Source organism: Pogona vitticeps, chromosome 6, assembly GCF_051106095.1.
Source record: "Pogona vitticeps strain Pit_001003342236 chromosome 6, PviZW2.1, whole genome shotgun sequence".
In the NCBI taxonomy this organism is placed as follows: Eukaryota; Metazoa; Chordata; class Lepidosauria; order Squamata; family Agamidae; genus Pogona; species Pogona vitticeps.
In genome coordinates this window covers 34825929-34850090 of record NC_135788.1, presented here as the reverse complement: position 1 = coordinate 34850090, position 24162 = coordinate 34825929, and positions in this window count along the sequence as shown.

The following is a 24162-nucleotide window of genomic DNA, read 5'->3' as shown; positions in this document are numbered from 1 at the left end:
CTCTCTTACAAAAAGATGGAAAAAGAAATGATGAACCACACAGCCAGACAAAAACAGAAATTCAACAAATGCCAAACTAGCCAACAGAAACCTACACTAGACACCACGCGCATCATCATCAACTTATCGGGACGCCAACTCTCACCAGAGTACAGGTTGCTGTCCTCTGAAGATGCCGGCCACAGAGACTGGTGAAATGTCAGGAAGAACAACTTTCGGAACACGGCCAAAGACCTTGAAAAACCCAGAACAACCATCTTCAAATATTACTTTTCTATTAATCTTCTAATGCCTCCAAATCACCTGGAAAGGCCTGGAATGGCAACTTCCAAATAGAACAAATCAACTACATTGCTAGTCATATGGGATTAGAGGGGACTGATGCAAAAAGTCCACAAAACATCTACAGTACAAGGATCACAATCAAGCTGGGTGGCTTGTCCAACTCTGAAACTACTGTACTAATCAGAAGAGTTGGGCATGAACTGCTGGTTCGCACGTTTATGCTGGTTCATTTTGGGGCTCCAAAGCTCACCTCATCTCCTCCAGCAGAGGAGGCAGGGCAGGGAAGCCAAACCACTGTTTACAAAGACATTGTTGTACTTCGGGAGTTGGTGAGTGCTCCAAGAAAAACTTAGATACTGTAATCACATGACAGATATGCTTTGATTGTATTCCTGCATTGAGCACGGGGTTGGACTTGATGGCCTTGATGGCCCCTTCCAGCTTCACTTTTCTATGATTCTATGAACTATGGCCTGCTTCAGCAACTAAATTCTAGGAACGCAAAAAGGCTCCTGTGAAACTTCAGACCGGTCTTGATTATCCTGCAATCGCCATGCAGCAGTCAGGAGCTCTTGACACCCTGACTCATTGTTACTGCATGTGTTTCTGCATTGGTTTTGCAATTTATTTGAAGTTCTATAATTGTTCAATTAAAGTATTTAAAAACAGTGGGGGGAGAAAATAGTGGCAGGTTTAATAAAGTTATTGCATGGAGATACAGTTTCAAAACAGTAATACCATAGATATTGTTTCCTCTCTGCTTCTGCCAAGCACCGCTCAAAATGTAATCTTCTGTTTAAAGAGAAATGTGTTAACCTTAGCTAAATATTCTCATCTACATGCTGGCGAAGCTTCTGACCTTTTCCATCTAGAGAGCAACGTTGAACACTACCCTACATATTGTCACAAGAACAATGATTATAAAACTGACCCTATCATTAGACAGAGTATAGCAGCCACTGCAAGCCACAGATTTGCCTGTAATGAACAGGCAGGCAGCTACTTTGTTATTGTTATATTTGTACTGTCAGTGAAAGAGGCTTGTGGAATTTACTACTTCATGTGCCAAAATAATTTGGCTGGTTTTGTGTGAGTCAACATTTCTTAGTCCACCCTTGCACCGGTATGATAAGGTAAATGGGACACATCCAGCAATCAGGTCATAGATTAGTATAGGTGGAAGGGGTTTCAAGGGTCATGTGGTCAACCCATTCCTAATGCAAGAAATCCACAGGTAAATCATGCTGGATAAATAGTTAGCCAGCCACTGCTTTAAAACCTCAAGTGAAGGAGAATCCACCACCTTCTACAGTGGTGCCTCGCTTAAGGAGCGCACCGTTTAACGACGAATCTGCACAGCGGCACATTTTTTGATCACTTTTGCGATCGCATTGCAATGTTTAAATAGGGTAAACATCACATTGCGATGATCGGTAAGCGTTTCGCTTACCGATCTTCGCATTGCAATGTTTTAGAACAGCTGATCGGCGGTTCCAAAATGGCCGCCGGATCAAGAAAATGGCCTCCCGCAGCATTTTCACGCCAATTCCTCACTTACCGAGGCAGTGAAAATGGCGGCCCTATGGAGGATTCCCGCTTAGTGGTGAGTTTATCCCCCATAGGAATGCATTAAACAGAGTTTCATGTGTTCCTATGGGGTTTTTTGCCCCTTATAGCGACGTTTCCGGATAGCGACGATTTATCTGGAACGGATTATTGTCGCTATGCGGGGCACCACTGTATTTTAATGTTGAACAACTCTCACCATGAAGAACCTTCTTTCTAAGGTTCAGACAAAATCTCCTTTCTTGTAATTTGAATCCCAGTGGTTTGGGTCCTACCCTTTGGAATATCAAAAACTAAATTTATTCCACCATCTATGTGACCACCCTTCAAATCAGAGATATTTCTCTAGTTAGATAATTTTTAAAACACTATTAGAACTAGTTCAAAATAATATGCACCAGAGAAAGTATGTTCTCTATCATTTGTCAATAAATGGGATTTCTTTATAAACTTCTCTAGGTCTGGAGAAGTATTTTGCTTCTACTCAGCCTCCTAGAAACTCACTACCCAACTTTCCAAGTACTCCCGTTGCCATACGCTGATGGTGCTATCAAGGCTGTAGAGAAAAGGAGACCACCAAGGGACAAGAACTGTCAGCTCAGGGAAGTTGCAGAGTGAGGGTAACAGACTACATCAAAAGTTTTTTTAAAGCCTTAGGTGGCAAAGAACTCCCTAAATAGAAAGCAGGATGTTTGCTCATGTGTGTGAGAAAAATGGATGGAAGGAACAGGACTTGTGAATATATGTGCTACCCAGCGAAGCATTAAACTGAGCATCCTGGTGTTGTTAAACTGAAATGATAAGGGGATCACATGTGGATCAGCAAACCTCTATATGACAGACAAAGTTTTAGCAGAGTTACACTTGGGTAGCTAAGAGATCTAAGCATTTGGCTCTGAAGCCAAAGATTGGGAGTTTGGTTCTGTAGGAGAAGAGGAAGCCAGCGTAGCCTTGGGCAAGCTGCATGGCCCCAGGATGGTCCCAGAAAAAGGGAATAGTTAAGTCTCTTCTACCCTATACTTAGAAAACTACCTAGAAAATGCATAGAGAAGTGAGAGAAAAATAAAGTAACTAATTACCTGACACCTGGAGCCAACTGCTTGAGACAGAGTCTTCATTCTGATTAATGGCAGGGCCAGCCTAATTTCAATATCCCCTTCTGTGTCCCGTCTGGGATTATCTGTTGTTGATAATGTATACAGAAGACCTTGTCTCAGTGAGTAGAGTTGGGGACTCTATTGTAAGTCAGTTGAGAGAGACAGTAAAGGAACAGCCCTAAAAGCCCTAGGAAGATGCTGAGCAGTTAGTGAATGTGATAAAAATATGGATCCAGTGGTGGAAAGAGGACCATCAACCCATCTCTAGAGCTCCACCTGGTGTTGTGATGAAAACCTCAGCTTCTATTTCTCCGCCAGCAGCATTGCACTGGCACCACGGACTAAACAGGGTGTATGAAGTCTCAGGGCATTGCTGAAGTCTTAGGGAATTGCTGTGCTTCACTGGGGTTCCAAGGAAGAAGACAAATCTCAAACTGAAGTATGCTGCATGAGGAGGAGAATATTTTTTGTATGACAGATTGCATGTCCCTAGTGTTTCTGGAGCACAAGCATGCCATAAAGTGAGGAGCAAGAGAAGGACACAAGACAGAGATACGGTGCACTGCTTGTGTCAGTTGCAGCAAGAAAGGAGCTTTATGACCTTTCTCTTTGCAGAAGCAGACACATGCATATGAACATGGTCTTTCAATCTTAAGGAATGGGACTCTCCTGATGGGGATTATAGAGGACCCCATACTCCCTAAAGGGGTGTATTAGAGGAAGATGGGGCCCCGTGAGATCCCAAGCCTCCTTCTGCACCAACATTCCTTCAAACAGGTCTCAAAACTACCCCAGCCATAGAGATAGCATATCTAAATCCTTTCCAGTGTGAAGCAAGGAAGGATGGGGTATAGAAACAACTGGAGTGTGTGTGTTTGTGTTTGTGTTTGTGTTTGTGTGTGTGTGTGTGTGTGTGTGTGTGTGTGTGTGTGTGTGTATGTGTGTGTGTGTGTGTGAGAGAGAGAGAGAGAGTGAATGAGAGAGAGAGAGATTGAGAGATGTGGGGAGCCAACCACATCTCTCCTGCCAAGCTCCTGATACAGAAGGACTTTAGGTGCAACTGTTGTTCGGTCATGGAATTGCCACCAAGACTACCTTGGGTTGTTCTGGGAAGCTGTAAGATCATAATTTCAACTTGTTAATAAAGATGGGCATGAATTAAAAAAACAAATTACTAAATCTGTTCAAAAATCACTAATTCATCTATTTGTATTCATATCAATGCCCCTGATGAATACAAATCAACAATTTTTAGCAATTTTTTATTCATCAATTTGTTTGACTACAAAAAGCCCCCCAGGCACCTAGAGACACCAAAATCACAGAGAAGCTTCCCTTAACGCTCCTCTGCAGTCCCTCCAAGTTTGGTGAAGATTGAGTTTCCCAAACCAGCTTCTAAAGGCACTTTCCTTGGGGGAACCCACTTTGTGGGTGCACAACTCAGACATCTGAAACCCAAAGTTCACCAGGCTTGCAGGGATTATAGAGGACAGTCAGTTGAAGCTTCTCTGTAATTTTAGTCTCTCCAGATGCCGGGGGGGGGACTTTCCTGGGGGACCTTTCTTGTGAGTGTATAACTCATACATCCAAAATCCAAACTTGACCAAATTTGTATAGCTTTGTAGAGGAGAGTCAGGCGAAGATTTTCTTTGATTATTTTTATCACTAGGTGCTGGAGAGCATTTTATAGGGTTTTAAAAGCAAAAATGAATTGATTTGTTGATTCAACAGAAAAAAATTCCTAAATTTGTAATTTGTGATTCATTGACCTTGATGAAACATGAACCAAAACCCTTCACATTTTTGTGAGTTGTGCCCATTTCTATTTGTTAACCTTTTTATTTCCTCCCAGCAACATAAATATTCTGTTCAGAGCAGTTTAATACATAGCATTTGTCTTCTAAAACAAATCATTTGTCTTGTGTTGTCCCACTAGAGGGTGCTTCAGTAATATATATGCTTCAAGAACTGCTGCAGCAACCTATAATAACGATATCTGGATTGCCTACATGGCCAGTTTTTATTAAAAAAAACAGCAAAAGCATAAGTGCTCTGTGAGATCTGCAGAAGTTGAGGTAAGGAGGGGAAAGAAGGTGGCACAATACAAGCAACACAGTGCACAAGAGAAATATATTTATGGAATATTATCTCTTCTAAGGTTATGCAGCCTGGAAAAAGGAAAAGTGAGAAAAGGAAAATGGTGGGAAAGGAGTGAAATGAGAAAATGTCTCTCTTATTAACATATTGAAAATAGTATTGGGGAGCTGATGCTGACAGAAGAATTAGGGAAAAAAGAAAAAGAGTACCTCAAACAGGTGCTGCATACTCCCCTCAGATTACTTATGGGAGGGAAGAGCTACAAATACACACAAAACATACCAAAATAGAGTGAAAATTTAGTACCAGTAGCAGGAGCTTAGAAGAAAGACTTAGGGCCTGATCACAGAATTGTTTCTTTTTCCTCCTTATTTATATTGATACATTTCTATGTATAGCTACATGGTATACGTACTGTATATACCACTGGGCTCATTCATTTGACTGTTAATTCACTTGGTACATTTCTTGTTATCTGTACTGATTCTGCAGGCTATGTGTGCCATCTCATACAATTTGATCCATTTTCTCTCCTGTTTCTAGGTCCCCACTGCCCTAAAATTTTATCTTTTTTAAAAAATAATCTCTAAGTGATATCACTATTTTCCTGTCACTGTTAGTCGATGTGCAACCTGATGGTATTTGTCACCTCAGCACTTCCTTCCTTTTTTAATTTTCACTTCCTGATTTCTTTCTCTACTTTACATTTTTCTTCCCTACCCCCTTTTCCTTTTCTACTCCTACCCCTTTCCTTTCCCTCCTTTACTCACTCTCCCTCCTTTCCTTATTTTCCTGCATATATTCTTCTCAGTTTCATTTTCTTTTCCACTTCGAATGTCATCAAGAAGATGAAGCAGATTTTAAAAGACTTGCAAAGTATTGTGAAGAGCAGGATTAAAAGAGAGAGAGATGTTAATGCGATACCCCTTTCTTTCTCCCCTCAAACAATTCTAAGGTGGAAATGACCCTTTCTCTGCTGAAGCCCTCTTTCTTATTTCCTTCCTTATACCTACAAGGGAGGTGAGGGAAGCCTGTCTCCTTCTGAACAATATATTCTTCTTGTTGCTGTTGCTGCTGCTACAAGTGATTTACAGATAAGCATTTTAAAAAATAATAATTGCAGTGGCCATGGCCAAAAACCCGACCTGTTCGCAAAGTAACTAAATCGACAGCGATGTTCAGATGTGCCAAAATGATAAGGATTGTGATACAAGGATCAGTACATTTTAAAACAACATTAGTGGCAAGGTAGGAAAAAAACAAAATGGCTGGCCAAATGAATCCATGTTACCCATGTGTCATGTGAACAGAAATTTATAGAACAATTTAAATAACAGCAGAATCAATATACAGTGGTCCCTCTGCTCATGAATGCTCCTACATATGAACATTTCGACTTATAAACTGCTCTGGTTGCAAAATTTTGCTTCTACTTGTGAATGGAACTTCCACTTACAAATACAAAAAGGCAGGGGAAAAGGGTGGGAAATTCAATTTTTTAACTGTAGGTGGTGACGAGGCTGCTTCTTTGTAGCTCTTTCACCCTGCAGTTAGAGAGTGTGCAGTTAGAGAGTGTGCAGTTAGAGAGTGTGCGATCGGAGGAGGCTGCCTGCTAAGGTAAGGTGCTGCTTTATACTTTAAAAAAACTGTTCTGGGTATTTTTGTAGTGTGGTTTTTGGCTGGGGCAGTTATGTTTCTGTATTGTGATAGGTCTTGGGGGTTTGTTTGTTTTTTGGTTCGCCCCATTTCTGATGGGTCTTGGGGATTTGGTTGCTTTTGGGGGTCTTTTCCCCATTTTCGATGTGTCTTGCATGCTTTTTGTTTTGTTCTCTTTGTATTTCTGACCTGCTCCGTTTGTTTTTGCAATGGTTCCTGCATGCTTCCCTTGCTTTTTCCTTTGATTTCTGTGCACTTCTAACCTTGTCCCTTTGTTCTCTGTGCATGTCTGATCTGCTCTGGTTTTTTGTGTGCATTTGGAATGGTTCCTGCATGCTTCTCTTGCTCTTCCCTTTGATTTCTGTGCACTTCTAACCCTGTCCCTTTGTTCTCTGTGAATTACTGATCTGCTCTGTTTGTTTTCTGTGCATTTGGAATGGTTCCTGCATGCTTCCCTTGCAGCTTGGGTTTGGGCTAGGTGGGGGGTTATGTTTCTGTGCTCTGATGGGTCTTGCGGACCCTTTCTGCAAGGATCTGTGCTGGCTGGTTTGCTCTAAAATAGAGTTTAGACTCAAGTCTCCCCCCCATTGTCTTCTCTCTCTCTCTCTCTCTCTCTCTCTCTCTCTCTCTGCTCCCCAGGTGCTTGGTTTGGTTTAAAATGTGTTTTGTTTAAAAGGTACTTGGTTTCGTTTAAAGGTGTTTGGTTTAAAATGTGTTGGTGTAAAATTGTTCCCCATTGTTCCCTTCCTCCCTCCCTCCTTTCCTGCTAAAAAATCTCCCCCTAGTGGTAGAGGATGGATTAACCAGTTTTGCGCTAGATCCTATGGGAAGTAATGCTTCGACATACAAGCATCTACAGTGGTGCCTCGCTTGATGAGGATAATCCGTTCCAGCAAAATTGCTGTAGAATGAAATCGTCATCAAGCAAAAGTAAAAAGCCCATTGAAATGCAATAAAACCCGGTTAATGCGTTCCAATGGGTGAAATAGCTCAGCGTCCAGCGAAGATCCTCCATAGGGCAACCATTTTCTGGTGCCTGTAATGCAAGGAATCCACCCTAAAACACAGTGGGGAGCCATTTTGCACAGCGGGTGGCCATTTTGAAAACCCAACGGTCAGCTGTTTTGATCGTTGTTAAGCGAAAAATCGGATCCCGAAGCAGGGAACCAATCATCGTCAAATGAAAAAACCCCATTCAATCATCATTTTGCTATTGCAATAGCAATAATTAAAAAATTAGTCATCAAGCAATTTCCTCGTCTAACGTGGTAATCGTCAAGCGGGGCACCACTGTATATAGGAACAAAAAACAGCCGGAATTCAATGCAATCCTATAGGAAATGCTGATTTGACTTACGAACGTTTTGACTTAAAAACATCTTCTGGGACAGATTAAGTTCATAAGTAGAGGCACCACTGTAACTGTGGTTTTTTTGGTACGTATGTTCAAGCCCTGAGAAGAAGATTTTTAAATCTCATCGGCCCCATCGGGATAGCCAAGGATTATAGGTGATGAGTCCAATCTGGTGGGCCAACATTTCCTCTACAGTAAACTCTTATTTCTAGAGTTTACATTCTGTACACAGAAACTACTACTTATGTAGAGGCAAAGTAAGTGCCTTGGCCCCCAAGTGGTGGATTGAAGTACCCAGCCTCCTCTCACTGTGAGCCTCTGTTCACAAGTTCTTTTTGCTCTTTAGTGCTGCTTCTGATGTCATGAGATATCTGAAAGGGGCAGATTAATTGTATATTTACACATTATATTTATTTTTGTTTTGAAGCAAGCACTTTAATCATGAATAATGCATCAGGTACTCAACATGTCACCTTGCCCTTCCCAAGCCAAACTTAAAAGGCAATTTATTAGCTTTAATTATCTTACATGAATCTTATTTCATTCTTCTCCCTGTAACAGTCAGACAGCAGTTAGTAGAATTGTCAAAGGATATTAGCTCTCTGTTGGGGTCTAATGATAGGCAAGGCACACTCCAGAACAATTCTTCCTATTGTGGCCTTTTATTGAACTGGCAAATGATTCAGATTTGTTGCGATGGTGGTGGTGGCGGTGGCAGTGGCTGGTGTATCTAATGAAGAGCTAATTTTGCTACATAAATGTATACTATCCCCTGTTTCCTGGAAAATTAAAAGCTGTGAAATTAATTCCTGTGATACAAACTGTGCAAATCTGGTCCTTGAGATTAAGTGGTAGTTGCAGGTCCATCTAAATGTAACAACCGTGCAATTTCATTACCATGTAAATTATAGAAAACATTTGGCTTATTGTAATCCATGCAGATTCTTAAGGAAATAGATGGGTGTGAAATTCTAATGGAAACAGTAACCAGATCAACCAGACCAACAAATTATCACCTCATCAGCTATGCATAATGTTAAAATGAGCTGATAAGCAACATCCCCACGCCATAATACTTTCCTGTCCACACTTTACACCCTATTCCCACTTTAAAAGAGACCCAGGTCAGTGGCCTAGGCAGAGGTCTCGTGTCATTTTATTAACTCACTATCTCCCATACCCTTTGCCTTATCTGTAGAACCTTGTTCTTAATTTTTTTTAAGTCTGTTTTTGAATTTCCACCTCCCTCCTACTGAAGCCAAAAGAAGGAGAATTCCTCCCTCCATGATGAGGCTAAAATTGTGCTGCTGGGGCAGGAATGTTGATGCAAAACCTGCCCCAGAGATTTTGCTACCTGAGACAAACGATAATGTGCCCACATTCATACATACACATGTACTCCATGTGGACTAGCGGCTTAATTTCACTTCAGCACTGTATTTTATTCTCCGTGGCTCTTTAGCTGAGATAACATAGGGGTGCCCAGTAACTTGTGAGGTATATCCAGCCTTGATCTCCAAATGCAGCTCCCCAGCACGCTTGCTACCCCATCACATTCCTCTAATTGGGGAGGGGGGCCACATGCAAAGCCCTAATGTGAATTTGCTTGGGAGCAATTATTGACAAGAGTTGTACACAAGCAAGCGGCCCGTTATACAGCTTCTCCACTCCAGTTCAGTATTTTCAAAGCTAACATAAAGTGCGGAGGGGCAGCATGCCACTCATACTGATGTGAGAAAGACATGCCTCCATAATAAATCACTATGCAGAAAAGATATTTTTATTTGTTTAGTTCACCACCAGAGGATTAATTCAAATGACAATCCTCAAAGTTCTGGTGCTGTCAATTTCCCCCATCCCTTCTTCCCCCGTATGCCTGTAGCTGTAAACAGGCCTTGTTAGAAAATGGAAACAACATGTGTGTATATTTGATCAGGAACAGAAACATCTGCAGCTGTGAACTTCTTTATATTTCTGAAGCAGAACAGGGTCAGTGGGTGGACTGAAAACAATGCTTCAAGCTTTGGACTGCTTACAATGGCAATAAGTGTCTTCTGAAGGAACAATACAAATAGAAAACGTACAATAGAAGAACTGGTATTGTTCTTTTAGAAAAGAAACGGTCACCTCCCTAAATTATAACTAACCCCTTTCCCTGTCCTTGTGAAAATTCTTGTTAATTCACCCATCAGGCTTTGATATATTGGTTCTCTGTGCAAACTATTCAGAAATTTGAACTTGGGGTGGTGGTAAAGGACCCAAGTTGGACTGAGCATTTACTAAAGAGCAATCTATTCCTTCAGCTAGCCATTGTGACTCCACTCTCAATTAAAGCAAATCTTACTTGTGAGTAGACTGAAAATGCTCGCATTGAATATGGAGTATTCTCATATATAGTTGTTCCAACCTGTTCAAAGTGTGAGCAGACATTCTGCTAAATCAGTTCCTAACCTTGAGTAACCCAGATTGCAATTACCAGAATTCTTCACCCACAGCTGTGCTGATGGTGAAGACTTCTGGGAGTTGTAGTCTAAGAACATTTGGGTTACTCACGATTGGGAACCACTATGCTAAATGCAAGGAATCTGTGTCCTGGGTTGTTCTATCAATACATTAGTGATAGTTCCAGAGTCCTGCAGTGGTATCAAAGCCACAGGCACAGACTCCTGCCACGAACTCCAGTTCCAGAAGCCCTCATGTTAGGATAGTCTCCTGGTTGCTACCAAAGAAAACAGCAAATGGGGACCAAGATCTGCATAAAATTTCCACATGACAGTATGTATGGATAGATGAAAATTTAGAAATAATGGTCATAGTTTAAATAGAAATTAAATTAAATACATCGAAGTGTAATGGAGAAGATGTTGATTTGTATGCTTGCCCTATTTACTATTTAAGTCTGAGTCATCATGGTGGGGAGAACTTTAATGTCTCTGCTCTCCCTCTTACCTTTCTTCATCTTTAAATTCATCTTGGACTGGATTGTCCTTCAAACAGAGCACCATCTTCTGTGAAGTGGCTAGTGAGGTAGTGGTCCCAAGATATGCAGGGTTGATGCACTGAGATTTTGTGATCTTCAGGAACAATGATATAACCCACCACTCAGTTCAGAGTGCCCTGTTCCCTCTGAGTGTAGTTGCAATCCTTCCAATGGGGTGGGATGGAGAAAGAACTACTAGAACTAATTTGTTGACTTTGGGGTTGTGTTTCTTTCTGCTTCTGAAAAAATAAAATAATTGGAAACATCAAGCTGTGTATATTTGTATAAAGAGGTGGTGTGAGTGGGGGTGTGAAAAAATGAATCCACTTTTGACTGGGTTTGGGACTGTCCTTGGAAAGTATAACTATAGATACTATCATGATTAGTGCTTGCATTTCAGAATTTACCATGACATCTCTAGTGTTGCTATCCTAGCTGAAGCTGATAGCATCCATTTGCATCAATGAGTAGCTAGACCATGAGAGGCAGCCAACTGCTAAACACCAACCCTTAGCCCTAAGGTATTATGCCTAAAGGCAGGAAGGGCTAAACAAGTGGCAGGGAAGGAAGAAGTAGAAAGAGTGAGCGTAGGGCTAATAATAGCTTATTTATACTTAAATTCATTTTAAATGACATTAGGACTGAGTGAATATGTGTAGGACTGTGTTGGATGCTTGCATTCTTGCCAACTGAGACACCTTGATGAAAAAAGATACAACGAAGAGATAAGCAAATGTTGAAGGTGACTTCCTCTCAAACCAGCAAGGTCTGCTATTTGGCAAGCTGAGCCCTCTCTTTGTGGTGTACTGTCTTACCATGTTTTACTGTGCTGTGTAACAGTCCCCCCAAGTTAGGGCTATCTGAATGTTCGAATTTACAGAAATTCAAGATATTCAGAAATTTGAATATCACTTCCAGCTTGACACTGTGACAAGACAGCAGCAGGAAGACGGAGCTCTGTCTCCTGGGCTGAATTCTGACCTGTTTGGGACCTCCCAGGGGGTTAAAACCACCCCAAAGAGGTGGTGAAATGGGGGAGAAGCTTTTTGATCACAGGAGGGATGGCGGTTACCCCCATTTGATCCCAGAAACTCCCCAATCAATCAGAAGGCAGAAACAAGCAGCTGAATAGCTTGCTTGCAAGTCATAAGCAGTCAGCAATAGAGAAGCAATAAATCAGCTAATTAACATCATTGGATGATAAATATTTTATAACTATACTGTTTTATTATTATCCCTGGATGAGACGATCCCTATAACAGAACTAGTGTCTCTTATCCCCACCACTTATAGAGTAGTGGTGAATCTGGAGAGAGGGAAGAGATGCAAAAAAGAAAAGAAGGACACTAATTAGACATTTAATTATTCTTCAAGGAAGGAAGTTTGGTATTACTTTGGTGTTAGAAACTTAAGAAATTCTTCCCTTAAAATCATTATTAGCTAAACAAACTCTGGGAGTTATGTTATGGCTATCTAAATGTTAGCAAAAAGCCCAGAATGAAGAGGCAAAACTATTCAATGAGCAGTTAAGGAAGGACTATAGTCAACAGGAGACAGGGAATAATGAACAAGGAAACGAGACGGTGATGGATGATGTATGTCAACCAAAGGAGGGGCTGGGAGAAATCAGAGGAGAAAATTTAGGAGATCTAATTCTAACCCTGGAACTGAGGAGAGTCTTAGGTGTGCTAAGGGAAGATAAGGGGAGAGAACCACCAGATTTAATTAAAAATAGCCTGGAAGATCTATTGGAGATAGATCAAGTGCATAAAATATCTCAAATGGTGCAAAGGATGACAGAACTTTTAGAGAGCTAGGAATAAGAATTGGGAAAAGACAAACAAGAGAAGGAGTTACTTAGAAAGATAAAGGAAAAAATATTAAGGTGGCCTTCAACAATGAAAGCATGTATATACCTAACTTCTGGAATTGTAAGGGGACACATTTTATATATTAGAAAAGGGAATCAAACTGAAATAAGAGATCACTAATCAGGGTAAAGGCAAAACAAAGTGGTTCTTAAGGTAAATTGAAACTAGGCATAAGAAAAAGGTAAAACAAATAATAATTAATTAACATATATTAGCTATGATATTGTTTCTGTTCATGGGGTTTTCTTGGCAAAGATACTTGAGTGGCTTGACAGTTCCTGCTCCGGGAACTAGACAGCATCTTAAAAAGCAGAGACCTCACCTTTCTGACAAAGGTCTGCATAGTCAAAACTATGGTTATTCCTGTAGTGATGTATGGAAGTGAGAGCTGGACCATAAAGAAGGCTGACCACCGAAGAATTGATGCTTTTGAATTGTGGTGATGGAGGAGACTCTTGAGAGTCCCCTGGACTGCAAGGAGAACAAACCTATCCATTTTGAAGGAAATCAACCCTGAGTGCTCACTGGAAGGACAGATCCTGAAGCTGAGGCTCCAATACTTTGGCCATCTCATGAGAAGAGAAGACTCCCTGGAAAAGACCCTAATATTGGGAAAGTGTGAAGGCAAGAGGAGAAGGGGATGACAGAGGACGAGATGGTTGGACAATGTCACCGAAGCTACCAACATGAATTTGACCCAACTCTGGGAGGCAGTAGAAAACAGGAGGGGTTGGTGTGCTCTGGTCAATGGGGTCATGAAGAGTCGGACACAACTAAATGACTAAACAAAGATATGATATTGATGTAGACATGACAGAAGAATGTGGAGATAGAAATGGCTAAATAATTATATAAAGAAAATCTATATAAAATGCTTTAGATAACATTTATTATGTATTAGGAACCTATTTAGTTATCATTGGTTTAAAATATAACGTTGGTTGGTTAAATTGCCTCAAAATTATATAGCTTTGAAACCAGAATTGCTTTTATTAGGTATTTTATTAGAGGATTTTGTGAACATTGTATACTATGAGATCAATATTATGATACTAGTCAATAGGTAAAGGTAAAGGTAAAGGTAAAGGTAAAGGTTCCCCTTGACATTTTAGTCAGTCGTGTTCAACTCTAGGGGGCGGTGCTCATCCCCGTTTCCAAGCTGTAGAGCCAGCATTTGTCCGAAGACAGTTTCCGTTGTCACGTGGCCAGACCCGGAACGCTGTATACCTTCCCACCAAGGTGGCACCTATTTATCTACTCACATTTACATGCTTTTGAACTGCTAGCTTGGCAAGGAGCTGGGACAAAGTCGTGTGGATTTGATCTTATGACTGCTGGTCTTCTGACCCTGCAGCACACAAAGGCTTCTGCGGTTTAGCCCGCAGCGCCACCACGTCCCAAGATAGTAGTCAATATTGTACACTATTGTCTTCCTAGTTGTCCCTTCAAAATATATACATTTTTAAGCACTTGAACCAACCATGTGTGTATTTTAGTGTACAATATTGACTACTATTTTAGTGGATAGTAGTTAATAGATTTTGAAGGGACAACTAGGAAGACACCAAGACACAAAAACAAGTAATTATAAGCAACCCATGTAACATGATGTTTAACAAACACTAACTGAATGCAGATGTATTGAAAAGCTAATAAAATGTCAATAATAAAAAGAGAAATTTGAATATCAGTCAGGCCTCAATCAGATCAGCAGGGCTCAGGCCATGTCAGATCAGATCAGGTCCTGAACCAAATTACAGGACTGAATCAAATCTGAGTCCCCATGCATCCCTAATATAAATGTAAATAGACATATAAACATGTGGCAAACATCATCTCATTTATCATCAACAACCCATTAATTTTATCATTATGCAGAGATGTGTCAAATTTTTGTTGCAAAGCTCTTTTTGCGTTAAAGTAAACTACAAACAGGTGTGAACACCAGGGAATAAAGGAAAAATATTCAGTTCTACATATGTTAGGAAGTTCTCAATGCATTCTCAGCAATTTGCTGTTTTGCTGTTTAACTTGGGAGGAAGAGAAAGAAATGACCTGCTATTCATAGTATATGATGGACATCTGGAGTTTTATGTGGCATTATCAGGGGGGGAGTGTATATCAAATTATTCTAAAAATCTGAGGGAGGAGTGAGTAACAAAGGGCTTGCACATACCATTCTGAGCTCATGTACTACTGAAATTTAGTGGTGCAGCAAAGTCATACTGTGGGATTCTGGGCATTGTAGGGCTGCAGAATAATTTCTCCTACTTTTGACATACGATAAATATGCATCTTACTTTTGGTGAAGATGTGCTTCTAGGAGCTGGCAGGGAATGTGATTGTCCTCTAAATGAAGGTATGCATTCCCCACACAACTTCTTTTTCTGTAAAAATGCAATTGCATAGCCATTGAGAGTGGGCTTTTTAATTTCTAGTCACAACTATGTTGCCAAATTTCAGTGGGTATTACAGGGGGTGCAACACATGGGGAAGGAGAATCCAGAAGGACTGAAAATGGCTTCCAGGCCAGGATGTTTCTCATCCTTGATCTACCTGTTGGGTAGGTTTGGTGGTTAAGGGAGGGGTACTTCCTGTACCTAAGGAGATCTCAGTCTCATGCACAAGGCTAGCCCTCTTATGAGAGAGAATGGGACAACTGCCTTGTGGGGTTGCCACTAGAGAGCATAAGGCATCCTGTACTGCACCTCCTGGCCAAACCTGCTGTATTACTACCAATGACAAATGCTGTCACACTACCAATGCCGAAGTCAAATTCAACTGCTACTACAATCTGTTCTTGTATGTGAAGTTTACAGGGTACCCTTTTATCCCTGACCTCCATGAACAAAACATCAGCCTTTCCTCTTCCTGTTACTTCCACACAAACCTTGCATTCTTCCAGGAGAAAGAATGTACGGTCCCCAAAACAAAACTGAGGGTTTCTAGTTGCATACAGACATATGGCTGAAAGTGTTTCTACATTTTGGGTGCAGAGATCAGAAACGTTATTCTTTGAGACTGGTGGGAGAATTTGAGGAGTTAAGTTCTGTGTTCTATTGTTTCCTCATTTCTGCTGTTCAGGCGGTAAGTAATGGTAGCACTATTAAAGCTGAGTTTGGAGAAACCTCTAGGTTTGCAGATAGAGGGAAAAGCTTTCTTTAAAGGGCAGTTTTTTTTAAAGGGGGTGGGGATGAGCACAAGAATTCAGTCCCTGCAGCTCATCTGCCCTAGTCCCTTCTCTCACTTGCCTCGCCAGAGCTTTGGCAGTATCCAGGCTAGTGTAGCCTTTTCCAAGTGCATGGCTGGAGTCTCCGGTGCCTGGCTTATATCACAAGCCAATAAACCTAATAAGGATAGACAGCTTCTGACATCCTCCCACACATATTCTTCTTCCAAGATAGCTGGTGACCCCTTGCATTCCCAGTTCTGCTCTTTTCTTCCCCTTGACTCTGACTCCTCCACTGTCGCTCCTGCAGCTGCAGCCAGCGTGATCCAAAGGCAACTCACCCTATTCCTGGTGGCTTCCTACCTGTGGGAATATGCATTGGCAAAGCAGCTACCGTGTTCTCTAGAAAGACTCACAAAGAGAGTATGACTCAATAAAAAGCTGAGAGCATACACCAAGATTCAGGTCTATAGAGCCTGCGTCCTGAGTACACTCCTGTACTGCAGTGAGTCCTGGACCCTTTGTGCACGGCAGGAGAGGAAGCTGAACACGTTCTATATGCGTTGTCTCCGACACATTTTTGGTATCACCTGGCAGGACAAAGTTCCAAATTGTGTAGTCCTAGAATGAACTGGAATTTTTAGCATCTATACATTACTGAAACAGCGATGTCTACGTTGGCTTGGGCATGTTGTGAGCATGGCTGATGGTTGGATTACAAAAGAACTCCTGTACGTGCAGGGAAATCACCCCAGAGAGAGACCACAGCTGCGATACAAGGATATCTGCAAGCGGGATCTGAAGGCCTGAGGAGTGGATCTCAACAGATGGGAAACCTTGACGTCTGAGTGTTCAGCCTGGAGGCAGGCGGTGCATCACGGCCTCTCCCAATTTGAAGAGACCCTTGTCCAGCAGGCTGAGGCAAAGAGGCAGCAAAATCAGGGAGCTGGACAGGGGACAGATTGTATTTGTCTTCAGTGTGGAAGGGCTTGTCACTCTCGAATTGGCCTTTTCAGCCACACTAGACGCTGTTCCAAGTCCTCCATACAAAGCATGTTACTATCGTCTCTCGAGACTGAAGGATTCCTGCTACTTACCTGTGGGCTGGGACCAGATGGCTGAATGGGGGCATGTGCAGTCTCACACTGCTTGAGGCCAGACAGCAAATGGTACCCCACTCCATTCACTCAAGTCAACATGCCTAGAGCTGAAAACTTGCTAAGTTTAGGTAGAAACATAATAAATGGCCTAGCTAACAATTCACTGTCCTTGCATGGCCCTCAAAATCTATTGCCTGAGGTGGCCACTTCACTCTGCCCGATGGTAGGGCAGCCCCTACAAAGAGCTCAGTGGGAACTAAGCAGTGTGCTGCTGCTGTCTTAGAAACAGAGACCAGGTAACTCAGAACACCTGGGACTTCTTTACAGTCATATTTTAATATATGGGGGTGAAGTGATCTCAACTCAGCTTCATAGCAATCACATTTCCTTGAATTTTGCTCTCAGCAGTTACTGGTTGTGCCTATCCAAAAGGAAGGCAGAAAGGATTACAGGCAATTTAATGAAACCAGTTACCTAAATGCAATTGCACTGCTTGTCGCATCATTTACCTAGCTTTTTCCTTATCAGCATTTACAAACTTATCGCTGAGACTGCAGACTACAGAGAAGAGGAATGCGTTAAAGAATTCCCTCTGCTTATTATAGAGCAACAGCTTGCTGTGGAGCTTTCTCCCTGCCCTTGTTCACATGTAGCACCAAACCTGGCCAAATCACAGTGACTCTTCACAACAGTTTGATGAAATAAGGTGTTAAACATTGATGAGCCCTTTAAGGACCTTGCTGGCCCTTCTTACAGTTCTTTACATGTAACTACACAGCAGGAAAAATATGACATGATTGGCTGTGAAGTAGCACCTGGGAAGCTGGATATCACTGGGTAAATTCATTTGAGCAGATCACACAGGACTCAGCAGAGAGAGAGAGCAGAGGAAATTGCCTACCAGCGCTTGTCAGCGTATTGTTAAGGTAGCTCTATTGCAACCATCCAGTTTTGCAGAAGACATAACTACCATAGAGTCACCTTAATAACTGTGTGCTGCTAAGTCAATTCAAGACTTATGGCAACAATTTTTGGGAGGTTCTAGGTAGAGAGGACTTAGAAGTGGTTTACCATTCCTTTCTTCCGGGGACATCCTGGGACAACACAGCTTGCCCAAGGCCACACAGGCTGGCTCTTCTGGGAACTCCCAGTCTCTGGCTTCACAGCCAGATATCTAACTCACTGAGCTACCCAGCCAGCTAGAGTTACCTTAATAAGCTGCAAGTATGGGCTGGTGTCCAATTTCCTCCTTGCTCACTTTTTCCTCCTCTGGTCTAGTGCACCAGCACTGGTACCAAACCTTGTGGGGGTTGGAATAAACAATTCAGAGGCAAAGGGGTACTTGGTTGAGGGAAACTGACACCCTCTTTAGTGCCTCTTTGCTTCTTACCTTAAACAAGATAGCTGGTCACCTATTGCATTTGCTCAATCACACATCCTGAGCTGATGATGCAAATACATTCAGTTCTGAACAAAGGTAGAAGTCCTAGTGGAGGGAGAGATTAAGGATAGTGGGGGCTCATTTACATTGATTTGTACATTGTATTGTCAATGGAAAATAATGTAAACCAGACTATTCTAATACCAGAGCATCTCCTGCATTATTTGTCAATGCACTTACACCCTTCGACTGAAAACTGGGTAGCTCTTCAAACAAAATGCTCAGATTCCAGTCCAAGGATTTATTTTAGGAGGGGAGGGGGACAGAGATTTTCCTGTGCAAAGTCCTGTACCAGGAATAGAAAATCTGAGGGGATTTTTGCACATAGAGAGAAGGAGAGGGGGAGGAGGACATGGTAATAATCAATGACATTGATTCTGGAGACATGGAAGTCAGGGCTGCTGGTAGGTTGAAGATATCCAACAATTATGTGTCATGATGTCAATTCCAATTTATGCCACCACCCCCTTTTTTCTAAATATAGAATATTCTGAACTGGTTTGCCAGTCTCTTCTTGTGAGGAGTGTACTGAAACTGTGCAACTTGCCCAGGGCAACACAGGCTGACTGTTCTCCCAAGAAGCACAGTGGGGAATTGAGCTGCCAATCTTTAGCCCCACAGCCAGATACTAAACTCGCTGGGCTATCAGGCTAGCAGAATCCCAAAGAGTTTGTGAATAAATGTCTAAGTCACACATTCAAATACATGAAGATGTGACATCTATCCATAAATACAAATCAGGGGATTGTGTACATGAGATGGGATGTTTGTGTCCTGGGCCCACATGGCAACTGAGTTCTGTCTCTTGGCCTCACATACACAGATGGTTCACATAAATCTCCAGCTATTGCTCAGGAGAAATCTGTGCCATGCTGTTAATTTAGCGTCCTTGCATGCTCTGTGGCTCTAGACGGGCCTCCCAATGCCACAAAGAAAAAGACACATGGCCGTATGTTTCTCTTTACAGGACTCCTCAAAAGGAACATCACAATTTTGTGGCAAAAGTCCACCTATTTTATTGAGGTTGTGTCTTTTCCCCCACTCAGAACTGAGAAACTGAACTGAGGCATTGGCAGCAGTCCAAGCCAGGAGCCAGCTGTGTCTGTAAATCAACACTGATTTATCAACACTGAAAAACAAAATCAAAGTGTAAGTCATACTAAAAGGATCATGGGCTTCATCACCTTGGATAGCTCCTTTGAAGAGCAGAGGAAAACCTAGAGTGGATTCACTGCTCCCATGAAATCGGAGTTGTTACATACAGCACTGATGGTACCTGTCTGTCATGGGTTTGGAGGGAAAGTTCCATCCTATGGGGAGTGGAAGGCGGGACATCAGGGAGGAGGGGCTGTACTGTATATATATTTGGAGCTGGTGTGGAGAAGTTTAGTTGTAGGAGTTGGGAGTCTGTGTGTCAGACTGAGTACAACTGTGTGTCAGTTAGTACATACCTGATAGGTTCAGGTTTCTTTATAGGTAGCCAGAACTGATAGGTTCAGGGTCTGTGCTTTACCTTAAAGTGTTCTGTGTGAACCAAACTGTTATCTGTATATGTTTGGGACTTTGCCACGTTACAGTATCTTATTTACCAGATCTTTTTATTTACCCTGTTTGTTATTTAAATAAACCTTGTTCTTTTGTTTGTTAAAAATCCATTCCTGGTCTGTGTGACTCCTTATAGGGAATGGTTGGTGGCAGCATAATTAAAGTGTGGTATACTCCAGTAGGTCTGGGGTTGTCACATTGATTGGTGTCCAGCGTGTGGGATACGACTGGTCCAGTTGTCCAGTGGTCCAGCAAAGCCTTGGCAAGTGTGCCCAGAGCAAGGGGGGTCTAGTCAGGGAAAATCTGAGAGCGCGTAGGTAATCTTCTAGGCTTACCTCACGGGGAGGTGCGCTAGTGGAAGAACGTGCACACTCAGATTGGGGACTAGATTAGGGAGCTCTGAGGCAACCCATTTTGGCGGGAAAGAGCTGAGGCAAAGCTGTGTGAAGTAACAGTGATCTAGCCTGTCTGCTGAGAGGCCTAGCAGAGGGGGTGGATTCTGCCTGGCAACAGTTGCAAGTTAGTGCTGAAGGAACAGCAGCAATCTATAGAAGGCTGTTTCTGAGGCAAAAGGAAAAAAGTCGTCGCTTTATTTTGAGGCTTGACTTTTGAAGGCAGCCTGTTCTGGGGGGGGATTATGTCCTTGACTAGAAGCCAAATGGCAGAAATGGGGGAAGTAAGAGACCCACAGGTAGACCAAGGTTCTGAGGAGGAATTTGGCTCAGTGCAGGATGAGAGCACGGGAGAACAGAACCCAGAACTCAGAAAATTGCTCCTAGCCCAACAGCATGAACTGAGGGTGAGGGAAATGGAGGAAAGATTAGAGAGAGAAAGAATGGCGTTGGAAAGGGAAAAGGAAGAGAAACAGGAAAGGGAAAGAGAGAAACAAAGACAATTTGAAATGGAGAGGGAGAGAGAGAAAATTGCTCTGGAAAAAGAAAGGATGGCGTTTGAGTTAAGAAAATTGGAAACGATGAACCAGAATAATAATAACAATAGAGATTCTGAGGTGGGCCAATTGTCTAAAACTGACCTGAAGAAATTCCCTGTGTACCACAAGGGAGATTGCCCTGAGGTGTTCTTTTCCCTCGTGGAAAGAGCGTTTGTGGACTTCTCAGTAAGGGAAACTGAGAAGATGACCATTATGCGATCTTTAATCAGTGGCAGCCTGGCAGAAGTCTATGCGGAGATGCCAGTGGAGCTGTTGAAAGACTTCGCTGAGTTTAAAAAACTGGTGTTTGCCAGACATGGGATAAATGCTGAACAGCTGAGGCAAAGATTCAGGTCACTCACAAAGAAACCAGAGCAGACTTTTACCCAAGTGGGGGCCCAACTGGTGAGGCTGCTAGAGAAATGGCTGTCTCAGGAGGGGACAGAGACCTTCCAGCAGCTCAAAGACCTGATAGCGCTGGAACAGTTTTATTCAGTCCTGCATGGGGAACTGAAGTTCCAGGTGAGGGAGAGGAAACCGAAATCTGTGACAGAGGCGGCAGAGATCGCAGATTTTATTTACCAAATAAGAAAGCCCTTAGGTGCTGAGGGAAAATCTGTAGGTAAACCCAAAGAAACCTACAGCAAGTACTCTCAGGGACCAGGGAAAAACCAGCAAGGGGGAGGGGCCCATGTTGAAGGGAAGCCCTCAGACATGAAACCACAAAGACCTCAGATTTTGGAGGGAAAACCAAAACCAGAGGAGAAAGACTCCAAGTACATCAGAAAATGTTATTTCTGTCAAGGAAAGGGCCATCTAATCTCAGAGTGTGAGAAATTAAAGCAGCTAAAGGGGAATTTGCCTCATGATTTGAGTGGAACCAAGCCAAAAGCTGTGTTCTGTGTCCAGACAGAGCAAAGCTCCTTGCCACTGAGGGAGCCTGTTACCATGGCTACTCAATCTGGAACAGTTACATCTGCTGATCAGGCTGGGGAAAATGGTCCTCTTGTAGAGGTCAAGCGCTGCTTACTAGTGAGAACAGATTCACAATTGTTTGAGACCGCAGGGGTGGACGTAGGAATACTTGACCATCAGTATAGGGGGCTAAGGGATACTTGTTCCCAGGTGACCCTGTGCCATGCAGACATTATTCCTAGGCAGTATATAATCCCAAATGAGAGCCTGAAGGTGGCAGGGATTGAGGGGCAGGTGATCTCACTGCCAGTAGCTGAGGTACCTGTGAGCTTTCAAGGCTGGAGGGGAGTTTGGCGGCTAGCGATTTCATCGACTCTGCCAGCAGCCGTGCTCGTGGGAAATGACCTGGCTGAACATGTGAAACGGGTGCTAGTGATTACACGCTCACAAGCTACCACGGGGACAGTTCAGGGGGGTATTGAAGGGCCCGAGGCGGAAGCAGATGAGGGTAGTTCCGAAGCTGTGGTGGAAACCTTAACCACAGACAGCAAATTTGGCCAAGAGCAAAAGGCAGACGCCACTCTCCGAAAGTGTTTTGAACAGGTGACAGACACCCAGCTAACACCTGAAACCACAGCGAGATTTCGTGAGAAAAAGGGAATTTTATATAGAGAGACCCTGTTGAATATCTCAAAAGGGGGAGATGGGATCAGAAGTCAGCTAGTGGTACCTGAAAAGTATCGCCCCATGATCTTACAAAGGGGGCACTCTGACATGTTTGCTGCGCACTTAGGGGTGAACAAAACACAGCAGAGAATCACACAGAATTTTTACTGGCCTGAAATAGGGAAGCAGATCAAGGAGTTCTGTAAACAATGTGATGTGTGTCAGAGGCAGGGGAATAACCGTGACAGGACCAAAGCGAAGTTGTGCCCTTTGCCTGTGATTGACACCCCATTCAAATGTATAGGAGTGGATATTGTGGGACCTTTGCCCAAGGCCACAAAGAGGGGGAACAGGTTCATTCTCACCATTGTGGACCATGCCACGAGGTACCCCGAAGCCATTCCCTTGACTAACATTGAAACTAACACAGTGGCAGATGCCTTGGTGGGGTATATGTCCAGGATGGGATTTGCCTCAGAAATAATCACAGATTTGGGCACATCGTTTACATCAAAGCTCATGAAACGGTTATGGCAAATCTGTGGAATTAAACACAAGGAAACCACTGCCTATCACCCTGAAAGTAATGGGTTAACGGAGAAGTTCAATGGGACTCTGATGCGCATGATTAGGGCTTACTTGGCAGAGAATCCAAACAATTGGGACCAGAAGCTGCAATCCCTTTTGTTTGCTTATCGATCAGTGCCACAAGCCAGTACCGGGTTCAGTCCGTTTGAACTTTTGTTTGGGAGAAGGGTGAAAGGGTCACTTGATTTAATCAAGCAAAATTGGGAACAGATCACCCAGGATGACCCACAAGATGTTGTGACATATATAGACTCTTTAATGAATGACCTAAAGAGAAACCTAGAGCTAGCAGCAGAGAACCTGCAAGCTCAGAAGGTTAGACAGAAAACCTGGTATGACCAGAAAGCCAGGGAGAGGCACTTTAACCCAGGGGAGGAAGTGCTTTGGCTTAGGCCCTGCAAAGAGAACAAACTGCAGCTCAAATGGGCAGGACCATATAGGGTCATTTCCAAGATGTCGGATCTGAACTACCTTATAGAGCAGGAGGAACACCAAGCACGAAGGGTGGTACATGTGAATGCCCTAAAACCCTACTACAGAGGGGAACAGAGGGTTTTATTTGCAATAAAAGCAGCTGAGAGTGAGGAAGCTGAATTACCCTTCTGGGAGGGTAGAGGGGAAGTAAAATACAACCCAGATGAGGTAAAGATCAGTCCTGCACTCACACAAGACCAGCAGCAAGAACTAAAAGTGCTGCTCACCAAATATCAAAAGGTGTTTTCAAATAAGCCGGGGATAGTGAAGGGAGTGATGCATCGGATCCATACAGGGGATGCAACCCCACAAGCAGTATCCCCATACCGAGTAACGGGACCCTATAGGGACAAGGTGCGGAAGGAGCTGGACGAGATGCTTAGGGAGAATATAATCGTCCCCTCTTCTAGTCCTTGGTCCTCTCCGA